General features: G+C 39.5%; 1 pseudogene; it reads right to left on the bottom strand.

Moving 5' to 3' along the window:
- Positions 1 to 7,339: 7,339 nt before the first annotated feature.
- LOC123790529 (glyceraldehyde-3-phosphate dehydrogenase pseudogene) lies at positions 7,340 to 13,385 on the bottom strand (annotated as a pseudogene).
- Between the last annotated feature and the right edge of the window lie 691 nt (positions 13,386 to 14,076).

The following is a 14,076-nucleotide window of genomic DNA, read 5'->3' on the forward strand; positions in this document are numbered from 1 at the left end:
AATCCTTAGTCTCCCCGAGTCAGTAATCCCTAAGTAAGTAGTACACCATTGCTGTAATATAGTAAACTAAGTGCAAGTGATCACTGTCTCTCCTCCCGGCCAGTGATAGAAAAATTTCAAAAGCCATTCAACTCAACCAGTATATATATATATTTTTTGACATCTCATGTAGGTCGTCTATTTTGTTTCATTTCATAGGTCCAGACTACTTCTCACTCTGGTTTCAATCGGTTGTTTAAAAATTAAATGATGCTTGTTGGTCATGACAGAACCTGGGGAAATTCAGTATAATTGTGTTTCCAGTAATAGTGTAAAAAGGCAAATTGTCCTGGAGTGGCTTATTTGAAATATGGTCTCCTTCATCAAGGAATGGCGTGTCCCATCAAAAGAGAAGTAATTTATGTGACGTGATCCTGAGTGCTGATGGCTTAAAGGGCTCTGTTACCTACAGGAATCTCTGACTCAGCAGCGGGCCCTTAGAAGTTGGTTGTTATCAAGCTGTAAAGATCAAGATGGCTTTAGGTCATCCAGCCAATTATTCCTTAAAAATAGTTTTGTTTTGTTTTCTTTGTTTGTTTTTATACAGACAAGGACCTGAAGTCCAAGAAAGAGAAGCCATTTGCTAAGATAGTGAATTACCTTGAATGCCAGAAGAATGTCAGGAAAAATTATGAAATCTGGGGAAAAAAAATCGCTGGGTATCTTTTAGAATGCTAGGCATCGACTAGTGCATCCTTCCAAGTTATCTGGTTTATCTTTCATTATCTTTGAGCTATTGAAAACTGTAATGTTGTAGAAAACAGAGTAATGCAGACTATTCTTATCTGTAGAAAAGCAATCAAATTTTTGTCTTGAGGAAATGCAGTTGATCACCCCCCTGCCTCCACCCCAAGAAGCTGGATTTCTATCTATTAACAAATACACTTGAGTGTTTCTCCTTGCCTCTTGAGCCAGTTTTTTACGTGTTTCTGGTTCTGTCTTAAATTAATGAGTTAAATAAAAACTTCTGACATGTGTTCATTTTATATCTGTATGACAGTCATAATTTTACCTTAAAAAATTATTCTTGAACAGGAAGAAGCCAAGATTTTAGTAAGAACAGTCTGTTCCTTCCTTCACCGTGAATAAATGGAGGCCCTATTTATATGGGTTTCGGAGACAGTTAAATAATCACTTATAATATTTTTCTTATGCTTTTAAAAAGACTTTTATTTATTTATTTTTATTTTTTAGAGAGAGTGAGAGCAAGCAGGGGTGGAGAGAGAGAGAGGGAGAGAGAGAGAATCTTAAGCAGGTTCCACGCTAGGCATGGAGCCAGTCGCAGGTCTCAATTTCATGACTCTGAGATCATGATCTGAGCTGAAATCAAGAGCAGATGCTTAACTGACTGAGCCACCCAAATCCCCCAATATACTTTTATATGTTTGTAAGACACTTGGACAGTATCTTTAAAAAAAAAAAACTTACTGAGAGTAATTTCATGTAATCTAAAACTAACCTTTTATTTTTTTGGAAGGTTGGTTATAAAACTATTCTAAAGGGAACAATGTAGTGGCATTTTGTACATTCACAATATTGTACAACTACATCTCTATCTAGTTCTAAAACATTTCTATCACTCCAAAGTAAAATCCCTTATCTGTTAAGCAGTTTCTCCCTATTCTGCCTGCCCCGTAGCCCCTGGCCTCCACCCATCTGCTTTCTGTGTCTGTGCATTTATCTATTCGACATAGTTCATATAAATGTACTCTTCTAGTATGTGACCTTTTGTATCTGGCTTCTTAGTGTAATGTATCGGAGATTTATCCATGTTGTAGCATATATCAGTAATTCATTTCTTTTTATGGCCAAATAATACTACATTGTATGTATATACCATATCTTCTTTATCATTCACCCATTAATGGACATCGGGCCACCCATTAATGGATATTTCCATCTTTCGGCTAATGTGAATAGTGTTGCCATGAACATGCATATACGTCTCACTTGTTGAAGTACGTGTTTTCAGTTCTTTTTGGTTTATATTTAGAAGTGGAATTGTAGCCTCATACGGTAATTCTATGTTTAACATTTGAAGAACTGCTAAATTGTTTTCCACAGAGACTCTACTATTTTACATGCCTACCAGCAACGTACGAGGGTTCCAATTTCTCCAGCTCCTCTCTAACCTTGTTACTTTCCATGTAAAAAATTATTTGCCACCCTAGTAGGTGTGAAGTGGTACTTCATTTTGGTTTTGATTTGCATTTCTCTAATGACTAAGGATGTTTGAATATCTTTTCATGTGCTTGTTAAGCATGTGGTACATCATTTTTTAAATGTTAGGAAAGCTGACCATTGAAAAGAAAAGATGACTCCCATTGTAATACAAGTAATTATCCCCTAGTTTATGTTTCTTATTAAGATTTTGTACATTAAATTTTATCAAATGATTCTATAGAGGAAGTTATCTTTTCTGCCCATAAACTGGAGAGGATTTTCTCCACCCCCTATATGATGCTCTTTCCATGGTGTTTTCACAGACCATGCCTGAACCTTCCACAGCATCCAGCAAGTGTTCTTCAGGAACTCAGAAAAATATTGCCATGGTGATAATATCTGTCCTTGTGAAATACTGCTATGTGAGCCGTTTTATACCCTCAAATCTTGCGTGGGCTTTCAGTTCGTAAGATTTATTTGCTGATTTGCTTTTTAAATGTGGATATACAATACATTTTTAATAATAATGATAACAAGTAGCATTTATTGAACATTTCTTAGATGCCAGACTCTGTACTGGGCATTTTATTTGGATATATCCTTTAGTCTTAATAGAATGTTAGCTCCTTGGGGTGCAATCTTTCATTTCTTGTCTGTTGTTGTAGCCCCAGCATCTAACATGGTACCTGCTTAAGAGCAAGTGTTAAACCAATGTTACTGAATGAATAGACAACCCTTTCAGGTGGTTTCTGTGATTACCTTCATTTCACGAATGAGGAAGCTGAGTCTAAGAAATGTAAATCAATTTTCCCAAGGTCATGCAGATGGGCAGTGGCAGAGCCCGAATCAGAACTCTAGAAGCCTACTCCAGAGTCCACACCACACTGCCTTTTAAGCCATAGCTTTCAGAACAGCACTTTAACCCCTTCCTTCCACATTCTGCCAAGTGGACAGGTAGTTCTGTCAAAGAAGATGAAATTAAATTCATTTCACTTCAAGAAAATATTTGTTAATGGCCGTCTCTGTGCCCAGACATTTGTTGGGTGTAATGTTGAGAACTGGGAGTTAAGAAAAGGAGATTCTTTTATGGGGTCTGATACTAGCTGGGTGACCTTGAACAAATAATACGCTCTCTCTAGACTTTACTCCTCATGGGTAAAATGGAAAAGTTTGGCTAGATGATCTAAGTGCATTCCAACAATAAAATATGATAACTTTAAGAAATGGCATGGATAAGGGCACCTTGAATTTGTTTGCTGTTGATGGGGTGGTGGGCAGTGGGCGGTGGGAGGTGTCATTGGTTTATATATCTTAATCTTTGATCTAGAAGGAATGAAGAAGAGGAAAGGACCACAAAGTGATAAATATATGATGACCATGCTAGAGTGTATCATCAAAAGAAAAAATAAAGCAATTATCCAAGTAACAAGGAAGCCTCAGCTCATCTTTAATTGTAAGAAAGGAGATTTACTTCTATCATGGCCCTTATCTTTGAGAAGTATAGTAGCCTGAAGTTATTTAATATTGTATGGTTTCTCAACGTTTTCCTCTCCTTCATGTCCTATAAGTCTGCTGAGAGTAGTTTGGGGATATTTGGAAAAACCAAGGGCTTGGCCAAGATTATACAGTTGTCTAGTGATTCTTGATTTTTTTTCTTTAGTAGCCCAGTCTGTCTTACTCTGGAATTTAAAGAAAATGTCAAAATATTATTTTTTAATTTTGTGAATTTTTCTCTTGAATTCATTTCATTAAAAATACATATGCCTCATCACAGTTTTTACTTATGTTTCTAGGAGCAGGGGATATTGTCTTATAAAACAGATAATAGCAAAACGTCAAAACAATGTGTTAATTTTTTAAGGAAAAAATCTTACAGGTGAAACATACTTTTAAAGGCTCACTTATTTATATATTAAATTTGGTTGAATGATTATACTTCTTCTTCTGCAGGGTTTAGCCAGCAGTGCACGAACACTCTTTAGGTGCCTGGTGTATACAGAGCAGTATGCTGGATGCCAAAGAAATTAAAATATTATCCTTGCCCTCAACTTTGTAAAAGTTGTGAAACCTATACAACCAAGCACAGCATGTGATAGAATATTATGAATGCCTTCAGCTAAATGTAAAGTGTTAAAGGGAATCAAGAAGAAAACCCTTTCAGCTACAGTGGTTGAGAAAAGCTTTATGGAAGAGGGGATGCTGAAACCAAGTCTTGAAGGATGTACATGTTAAGAGTGAAGGTAAGGGAGTTGGGGGAGGGATATTAATAGGTGGAGGGAATAATTTGAACACACGCTCAGAAGGAAGAATATTTGGCATGTATTTGAGGAACTATAAGTAGCTCCATGGGAGTGGAGGAAAGTTATGAGAAGATGAGTAGTGGGAAACAAAGAGAAGAAATGAATTGGAAGTTGTGAACAAGTTTGTACTACCTGATAAAAACTGTTAGAAAGATCCACGCAACATTGGTTTTCCGCATGTGTATCCATGTTCCTTTCCCGTTCCTGCCCCACTCCAAATAAAACAAAAGAATAGACAAATAATTTCTTCATGCAGTAAAAACTGAGTACTTGCTCTGTCCCAGATACTTTGCTAAGAGCGTAATTTTAAAGATAAACTAGATACAGTCCTTGTCCTCAAGTAGGCTACAGACTGGGAGGGGAGACCAACTCTTAGTTAGAAAAGGGATACATATAAAGTACCCATTTTATTTGAAATCGGGCCACCTTGAAAAAGAATGATCTTGGCTGCAATGGGCTGATCGCCTGAGCTCTGTTTTTAGCCCTTGGGAGCAACCTCAGGATGTGTGGCATACCAGAAGAGCAGCTGCATACTATATTCTGAATATGATGAAAGTGGCGCCTCCGTTTTTCCAGACCCACAGCAGTGACTCTCCCTGGGAAGGAGAGCCAAGCTCTTTCTCTCCTGGCTTGTGCCATTGGGCACACTGTTCCATTGAATTTTAGAGGGGAGGTTTTAGAAAGAAGATATGGAGAAGGAAGGGATAAGAGAATAAAATATAGAGTAGTTTAAAAAAAGTGTACAGAATTCAACCACTAGTATCTCTTAGATGCAGCAAGATAATAATAATAATAATAATAATAATAATAATAATAATAATAATAGATGATAATTACCGAGTGCTTACTTTGTGCCTGGCACTTTAATGCACATTACCTAATTTAACTCATATAGTAGCCCTAAAAATTTGCTACTACTTCTGTCGCTTTTTACAGATAAGGAAACTGAAGCTTAAAAAGATTAAGTAACTTTCCCCTGTCACATAGGTCGTAAGTGGATATAATGGAAAGTATATTGGGATGGGTTTTATATGTCCTATTTTATAGAAGCCTAGAGAGAAGTGAGTAGTCCATAAGTACAGAGCAGAATGATGTCAGAGCCAAATTTAAAATCCATACCTCAATTGTATAATTTTTGAATAATTTAAAAATTCTTTCATAATAGAAAATTTCAAATATATGTATCAGTCAGCTTCTCTGATGACCTATATGTGACCAGTTTTATTAAACTATATTTCATCTATAAATATGCCATGATGTTTCTCTAAAAGAGAAAATAATAAAAAAATAATCAGAATACCATTACAACACCTAAAATTAATAATGATTCTTTAATACCATCAACTAGCTTGTCTGATTTGAATGTGAATTTCTAATTGTTTCATATGTGTCCTAATTTTTCCTTAGATTTATTTGCTTGAATCAGGAGCTGCATAAGGTACACACATTACAATACATTGATATACCTTAAGTTTCTTTTAATCTATAGCATTCTTTCTACCTTTTAAGTTTTCTTGTAATTTAAATTGTTGAAAAAACCTGGTGGTTTGTTCTACAGAGTTTCCTGCAATTTTGATTTTGTTGATTATATCACTGTGGTGTAGTTTAAGATGTTCTTCTGTATATCCTATATTGGTAGTTAAGTCTAGAGGCTTGATCAGAATCAAATTTGATATATACTTTTTTTGCAAAACTACTTCATAAATGATGATGTATCATCGGGAGGCACATGATTTTTGATTATCTGATTTATTGTGATGTTAGAAGTCAGTTGATGCTTAATGCATTAATTTATTTAGGGTTGCAAGGCCTTCCAATTCCAGCCATGATAGAGATCAGGAAGAGAATTTATTTCTCACCTTAAATGACCAGAAAACCCAACAAGATATATAAAACAATATTATAGACATTGGACAACAGGTATCATACGATTGTGATCTCTAAAGGAAGGGCTCTCTAATGTCTGGCATCTAATGAAAATTTACAGGACATGCAAAGAAACAGGATCATACATTGATAACATGGATAAAATTCCATTAATAGAAACAGAATCCAGAGATGAGAGCATAGAATTAGTCCACAAAGATATTAAAAACAGCTATTATAAATATGCTTCAGTAAAGAAAATATTTGAGATGAGAAGTATGTTGGATGGGATTAATAGATTAGACACAGTAGAAGAACAGATTAAATACTTGAAGGCATAACAATAGAAGCTATACAAAATAAAGCACAGAGAAAAAAGACCGAAAAAAAGCAAAGTAAAACAATGAATAGCGTATCAGAAGCTGTGGGACAGTATCATGTAATTGGAGCTGGAGAAGGGCAGTGTCACCAGAAAAATATTTGAAGGAATAATGGCGCCTTGAAAGGATCTGGAGACCTCTTTTTCTGTTGTGATGAAAGATAAAATTGCTTCTCAGCAGATAAAGAATGGTTACATCATGAATGGGCAGAAAGCTCTAATCTAGAGGACCTTTTTCAAGTACATGATGACCTTCTACATGATAGGTTGTGTTGCCTTCCTTTTGGACCTTAATGGAAAAATTGTGATGTTTATCTTTTATCTTCCTCTTTTTTTTTTCCATCCTTAAGTCTCTCTGATCCACTTACTCCATTTTTTTTTTAATGTTTGGGTGCAGTATATTTTATTGATGGTACTTGACAAGGTAGGGCTCCTCAAGCCCCTCCCCTTCTTCAGGGTGTTTGGGATGGAAACTGGGTAAAGGTTGGGAGATTCTCAGTGTGTTAGGGGATAAATTGGAGCAAGAACTCCCCAGCAGCTGAGGGCCTCTCTCTTCCTCTTTTTCTCACTGAGGCTGGTGGTCTGGGGACTCTTACTCCATGTGGAGCGTAAGGTCCACCACCTGGTTGCTGTAGTCAAAATCACTGTTATACCAGGAAATGAGCTTGACAGATTGAGTCATTGAGAGTAATGCCAGTTCCAGCATCAAAGATGAACAAGTGGGTGTCACTGTTAAAGTTGCAGGAGACAACCTGGTCCTTGGTGTAGCCCAGGATGCCCTTGGGGGGCCCTCCAATGCTTGCTTCACCACCTTCTTGATGTCATCGTATTTGGCAGCTTCATCCAGGTGGCAGGTCAGATCCATGACTAACACGGTGAGGATGGGACATGTAAGGCCATGCCAGTGAGCTTCGCATTCAGTTCATAGATGACCTTTGTTCCAGGCTCCACAGCACCACTAGAAGCAGGAATGATGTTCTGGGTAGCCCCTCGGATATCATACCACAGCTTCCCAGAGGAACCATCCATGGGCTTCTGGGTAACATTGATAGCTTGGACTGTGGTCATGAGTTCCTCCATGATGCCAGAGTTGTCATGGCTGACCTTGGCCAGAGGAGCCAAGCAGTTGGTGGTGCAGGAGACACTGCTGATGATCTTGAGGGTGTTATTATACTTCTCATGGTTTACGCCCATCATAGACATGGGGGCATCAGCAGAAGGGGCAGAGATGATAACCCTCTTAGCCTCATCCTTCAAGTGAGCCCAAGCCTTCTCCATGGTGGTGAAGACCCCAGTGGACTCCACAACATACTCAGAACCAGCATCACCCCATTTGATGTTGGTGGGATCTCACTCCTGGAAGATGGAGACAGGCTTTCCATTGATAATAAGTTTTCTGTTCTCAGCCTTGACTGTGCCATTAAATTTGCTGTGGGTGGAATCATACCGGAACATGTAGACCATGTAGTTGATGACAATGAGTGGGTCGTTGATGGTGACAATACCCACTTTGCCAGAGTTAAAATTAGCCCTGGTGACCAGGCACCCAATACAGTCAAATCCCTTTACTCCAGCCTCCACCGTTGTGTCTCAGGAACGTGGCTGGCACTACGCCAGAAGATGTGGCTGTCTATTGAATGGGGTGGAGCAGAGAGCCTCTCTTATCTACTCTTAAAGTGATTCCTTTCACTTCCCACTGAATACTCCCAAAGTGTCCCTGGCTAACTAAAGAAGTCCTGCAACCATTTCCTCAGCTGCCACCTGGGTTCTAGGATCCTTTCATTTATCCACGCATTTACGCCCAGCCTCCTGTAATGAAATTTTGACCCACTTTGGTCCAGTCAGTTCATATTAGAGGTTAATTCTGATAACCAATCCTCGTGGGTTCCAATAATTTCATGTACAACATTAATAAGTTAGTATTCACATTCAAAGGGCCATCCAAAGATACTTTGCTATTTATTGATTTAAGGTTCAGCTCAAATACAATTTTTTATTCAACAGTAATTTCGTACACTGAGTCATCCTGTGTTAGGTGCTAGGGCAGAATGAGTAAGACCTAGCTTCTGTCCTCTGGAGTCTCTCAGACCTGAAAGACAGATTTACAAACAAATATAAATTGACATCACATAAATACAGTAAAGGAGATGTGAACAAGAGTTCTGAGCACTCACTGGGAAACCGCTGGCATAACCTCCGGCACTCAAGAAAAGAGACTTTTGTGATGGCTGTAAAGGAGAAAATAGGGGTAAAACAGTTTGAGAAGGCTAAGGAAATGTGTGGCAAAGGAAACATGATCAAAGGCACAGAGATAATGAACAATATTAGTGGCTGTTTATTAAGTCTTTACTGTATGTCAGGCACAAAGCCAGGTGCTTTGCATACACTTATATCACTTGACTCTCACAAAAACCTTTGAAAAAAAAAAAAAGATTCCTTTATTTGAGAGAGGTGGGGGAGAGACAGATGGAGATAATCTTCAAGTGGACTCCCCAGTGAGTTTGGAGCCAGGCACCAGGCTTGATCCCAGGACCCATGAGATCATGACCTGAGCCAAAACCAAGTCAGACACCTAACTGACTGAGCCACTCAGGCACCCCTCAAACACTTAATATTTACATTTCACATGCAGTTATAATTATGTTCTTTCCTTATTTCCCTCTTTTCACCACTAGGCAACAAAGTCTTAAAGGGCTTGTTCACAGTGTCCTTTTCATTTAGTGAATGTGTTGTACTCTGAATGAATGAGTGAAACTAAAGGAGTATCTATGGTGGTGGGAGGTTCAGGCACTGAGCTTTGCAATTCTATGTCAAAGAAGTTATGGCTGCCTTGGAGAAACTGGAAAGTCTCAGATTAACTTGAGGCCATACCTATGTGCCAGTTGATGAATCCTACAACCCCAGCTTTTGCCCTTCAGGTTCCAGTGAGCATGACACCATTATGGGATGAGCCAGTTGGGCTTCCCTCTAAAACTTACAGGAAAATTTGAACTAAGTCACCAATATTATGAGCTCAAATGCAGAGACAGAGCAGCACTCCCAGTAGTTCTTGTGGAGTTCTGGGTGTTGTGGCTCCCTTGACTGGGATCCATTTGGTGTTCAGCATTTAGCTATAAATAAGTCTTGAGCCCTCATGGCTGGTCTGGGCTGGGGAGCCGAGGAAGGCAGAGCAGCTGGAGAGGCCTAGAGATGTTAGCCAAGAATGTGGTAACTAGGAAGGCAGGAATCCAGGCTTATTTGGATGCCTTATTCTGTAGACATGCAGCCTAATTACGGTCTTTGGCCAGTTTTGTCTGTGGAAGAAATTGAGCTTTCCTCTTCATAAGCCTTCCTCTCTCAAATTCCTAGTCCTGGGGAGAGCATACCTAAACCTGTTTCATCCCCACCCTGCACAATGGAGTCAACAAATCTCCTGATTTAGAGTCAGGAGGAATGGGTGCAAATTCTGACTACCCGTTAGTAACTGTGACTTTAGGCAAGTGATGTAGCTTCTTCTATCATAAAATGGAGCTTTACCTCCTTCGTGCCGTTCCACATAGTTGTTGAGAGAATGAAATGAGATAATAGGGTTGAAAGTGTTTCCGTGAGTTATCAAGCTCCGTGTAATTTTAAGGGAAGAGGAGGATGTAGTTTCCTGAGGGGCATTTAGACTGGGGGATCCAGATTAAGTAAACCCTTCTTTTTTTTTTTTTTTTAAAGATTTTATTTATTTATTTGACAGAGGTAGAGACAGCCAGCGAGAGAGGGAACACAAGCAGGGGGAGTGGGAGAGGAAGAAGAAGGCTTCCAGCAGAGGAGCCTGATGTGGGGCTCGATCCTAGAACGCCGATATCACGCCCTGAGCCGAAGGCAGACGCTCAACGACTGAGCTACCCAGGCGCCCTAGTAAACCCTTCTTTCTAAACTGCCCAGTGTGCCACAAGGTGGCAGCAGGATCCTGTCTTTGCTCCTGTCTTTAGCATAGGGGGAAAAAATAGGCATCCATAGGCATTTGGATGCTGCTTTGCTCTGCTCTGTAAAGGTGAACAGGATTTATTCCTTTACTACTGTCTATATTTCTCACTCCGCAGTGGAATCCTTCAACTCCACATTAAATAATTTCTCAAAGGACTCACATTTTTAAATCCGGATCCCAGGGCACTTCCCCCACTGTGAAAGTTAATCTAGCCCTGGCAGGTCTTGGTTAATGGTTTCAAATCTGTTTGGAGCTTTGGGCTTTCTTACAACTCGTGCCCTCTGGGGATTTCACTGCTATAGACTCCAAGTTCCCTTTTGTTTTCTTGAATCAGAGTTCTAGTGGCCCTGGAAAACCAGCTAATCCAACTTCTCATCACAGAAGAGGAAACTGAGGCACAGAGAAGGGAAATAATTTGTTCATGATTAAACAATTAGTTCATTCAAGAGTTAGGACTTTAATCCAGCTTTCTTGTTGTGGGTTCAGTCCCTTTGCAAATGTGAATATTTTCAAGGTGTTTTGGGAGGCTTGAAGCGGCTTTGTTTCTCCCACTGGTGAGAATTTTGAGGGCTTTCTGAGGCAGAGGGAAACAGGAGACCTCTCTAGCATCTACTCCAAAAAATCTTTTGAGGCAGCTTTGCCAGAAGCACCTCATTAGGAATCAACAAGTCTCTGAAAGGTAGGCATTAGAAACTCTCAGGGGTGCATGCTAGGACTGTAGCAGATAATGTGTCAGGAGAGGGAAAGAATCCATTTAAAGGACACATTTCATTACGTGGGCTTTTGCATGAGGGTTGCCTTCCCAATTATATTCTTCTCAGAGGCAGTGTTCAAATGAGACCATTCTCAGTTTACCGCAGCTGATGGCAAAAGAAGGTGGAAATGAGGGAAGCCAACTTTAAACATTTGCGATCTTGTACAGGGCTTCTCTGTACAAATGAATCCATATAAAGGTGGCAGAGAATAAAAGAATGTGACTTGATGGTGTGACAGATATTGGTTCAAAGCCTGGCCTAGTTACTTACCTTTATAGGTAATTATCATAAGTCTCAGTTTTCTTTTTTTTTTTTAAGATTTTTTTTAATTTATTTATTCGACAGAGATAGAGACAGCCAGCGAGAGAGGGAACACAAGCAGGGGGAGTGGGAGAGGAAGAAGCAGGCTCACAGCGGAGGAGCCCGATGTGGGGCTCGATCCCATAACGCCGGGATCACGCCCTGAGCCGAAGGCAGACGCCTAACCGCTGTGCCACCCAGGCGCCCCAAGTCTCAGTTTTCTTATCTATAAAATGGGCATAATGATGTCTACCTTATTATCTATATAACCTTGGACAGGTTATTTAGCCTTTGTGTACCTTGATTATATTGTCTGTAAAATGAGAATAATAGTAAAATGAGAAGTCCGTTTTCACAGGTTGTATAATGATTAACGTTATTACGTAGAATCATGCATGGCACATAGTAAACAGTTGGAAAGTATTAGCTGTTGTTGTTATTGTTACTACCACCATGCAGGGTTATTGTGATTCTTAAATGGGACAGTGTATGTAAAGCTTTTAAATGAGAATAAGCACTCATTAAAGTGGTATTTATTTTTATTTATGTAATAATCACAGTGATGTGAGTAGTGTTCACAGTAAATGAACCTGCTTACTTATAATCTAGGTAAAAGAGTATTATTTTGTCCTTTTTAAAATGTTTATTCTTACTCTGTCATTTGAGGATAATTCTTGGCTTTTTGAATTATGATTCATCTTCTTTTTAGTAATCTAAAGACAACAGCAGTGATTAGCATTTTTGAGCCCCCACTTTGTGCCAGACCAAGTGATTTATGTACACTGTCTCAGAAGGATTCGTAACTTGTTTTTTGTGTCTACACAGCTAGCAAATGATAGAACTGGGATTTGAACCCAGATAGTCCTATTCCAGAGTATGCTTTCTTGACTATTTCTTTCTATTCTGTCTGCCTTAAAAAATGTTTACCAGGAGGGGATTCCATTTCTTAGCAGTAGAATTCTACTCTCCCAGAGCCAAAAGATAATGAAAAATTCATCATGGATTTATAATGTGTATCAGGCATAGTAAAAATGTTTATAACCTTTGACCTAACATATCCTCTTTTAGGAATCTGTCATAAAGAAATAATCCAAAATACAGTCCAAGTTTTATCACAGTGTCATTTTATCACAGTGCATTTATAATACGGAAAACTTTGAGGAAATCTAAACATGTAACTACAGAAATGATTAATAAAAATATTGTATATCTACTTGATGAATTATTATGCAGTTTTTAGTAATTGTAAATATGATGCTATTTGGAATTAATTAATTTTTGGTGAAAAGACAGGCTATTTTTTTTCTAGGGCCTTCCTTTCTTTTCTTTTTCAAGATTTTACTTTTAAGTAATCCAAAGTGGAACTTGAACTCACAACCCCCGAAATCAAGAGTTGCATGCTTTACTGACTGAGCCAGCTGGTGCTCCAGGGCCTTCCTTTCTAATGGCATGGTTTTCCTTGGTCGACTAATATATATGACTTTCTTGTGTGGTTCTTCTTGAACTTGCAAGGAAGTTTTCCAACACTCAAAGGCCCTCAACCTATTTTGTTCTAGATTCTGAAGTAGGTGACATGGGCTACCACTTTCTCTGAGACCGGTCTGGGTTCTGGTCGCAGTGAGTTCCATGTTGTGGAGCTAGGGTCTTTGAAGACCATTGACCATGGCCAATCCCTTCCTCTTGGTGTACAAAGGTAAAAGGGTCAGAGTGGGGTGCCTGGTCTAGGCTGATAGAGAAAGTGGAGAGCTTGTATTTACCGTGGGGGGCATCCTCGAGCCATAAATCCTTATCTCCCCCACAGACCACCTGTAAGCCTGGGCGGGACACAGGGACACTCCTGTTCCTGTCTTGTTGACAGTGACTATCAGCTGGGATTTAGCTAAGGCCGAAACACTTTGTTGTGGCTTTTCCATGTGGCTTGAGCTTCCTCACAGCTGGGTGGATGGATTTCGAGAACAGTGTCCTACACTCTTGGAGGAGCTGGGACTCCCTGCCTGGTGCCATTCTGAAGATGTCTTATGAAACCACCCGATGCCCCTCAGGGTGAATCTGGAAGGCTTTGGGAAGGCTGAAAATGATCTGTCTCCTTCTTTCTCTGCTCTGCAGGATTTTCTGGAGGGCTTTCCTGAGTGTGGACTGCATAGGGTGCTGTTGCTCACAACTGCCCTTACATCCAGGAGACAGTCTTATTTCAGGGCCCTAATTTCATTAGATGAGACCTGTAGAATGTGGGAGCATAGCTGTCATTCTGTTAATCAGGAAATTGAGCCAGAAAGGGCCTGTCATATATTCTGTGAAGGTCCAACCATGCACTCTATG

This window comes from Ursus americanus, chromosome 5 (assembly GCF_024610735.1).
Source record: "Ursus americanus isolate L20-20 chromosome 5, mUrsAme1.1.p, whole genome shotgun sequence".
NCBI classification, from domain to species: domain Eukaryota; kingdom Metazoa; phylum Chordata; class Mammalia; order Carnivora; family Ursidae; genus Ursus; species Ursus americanus.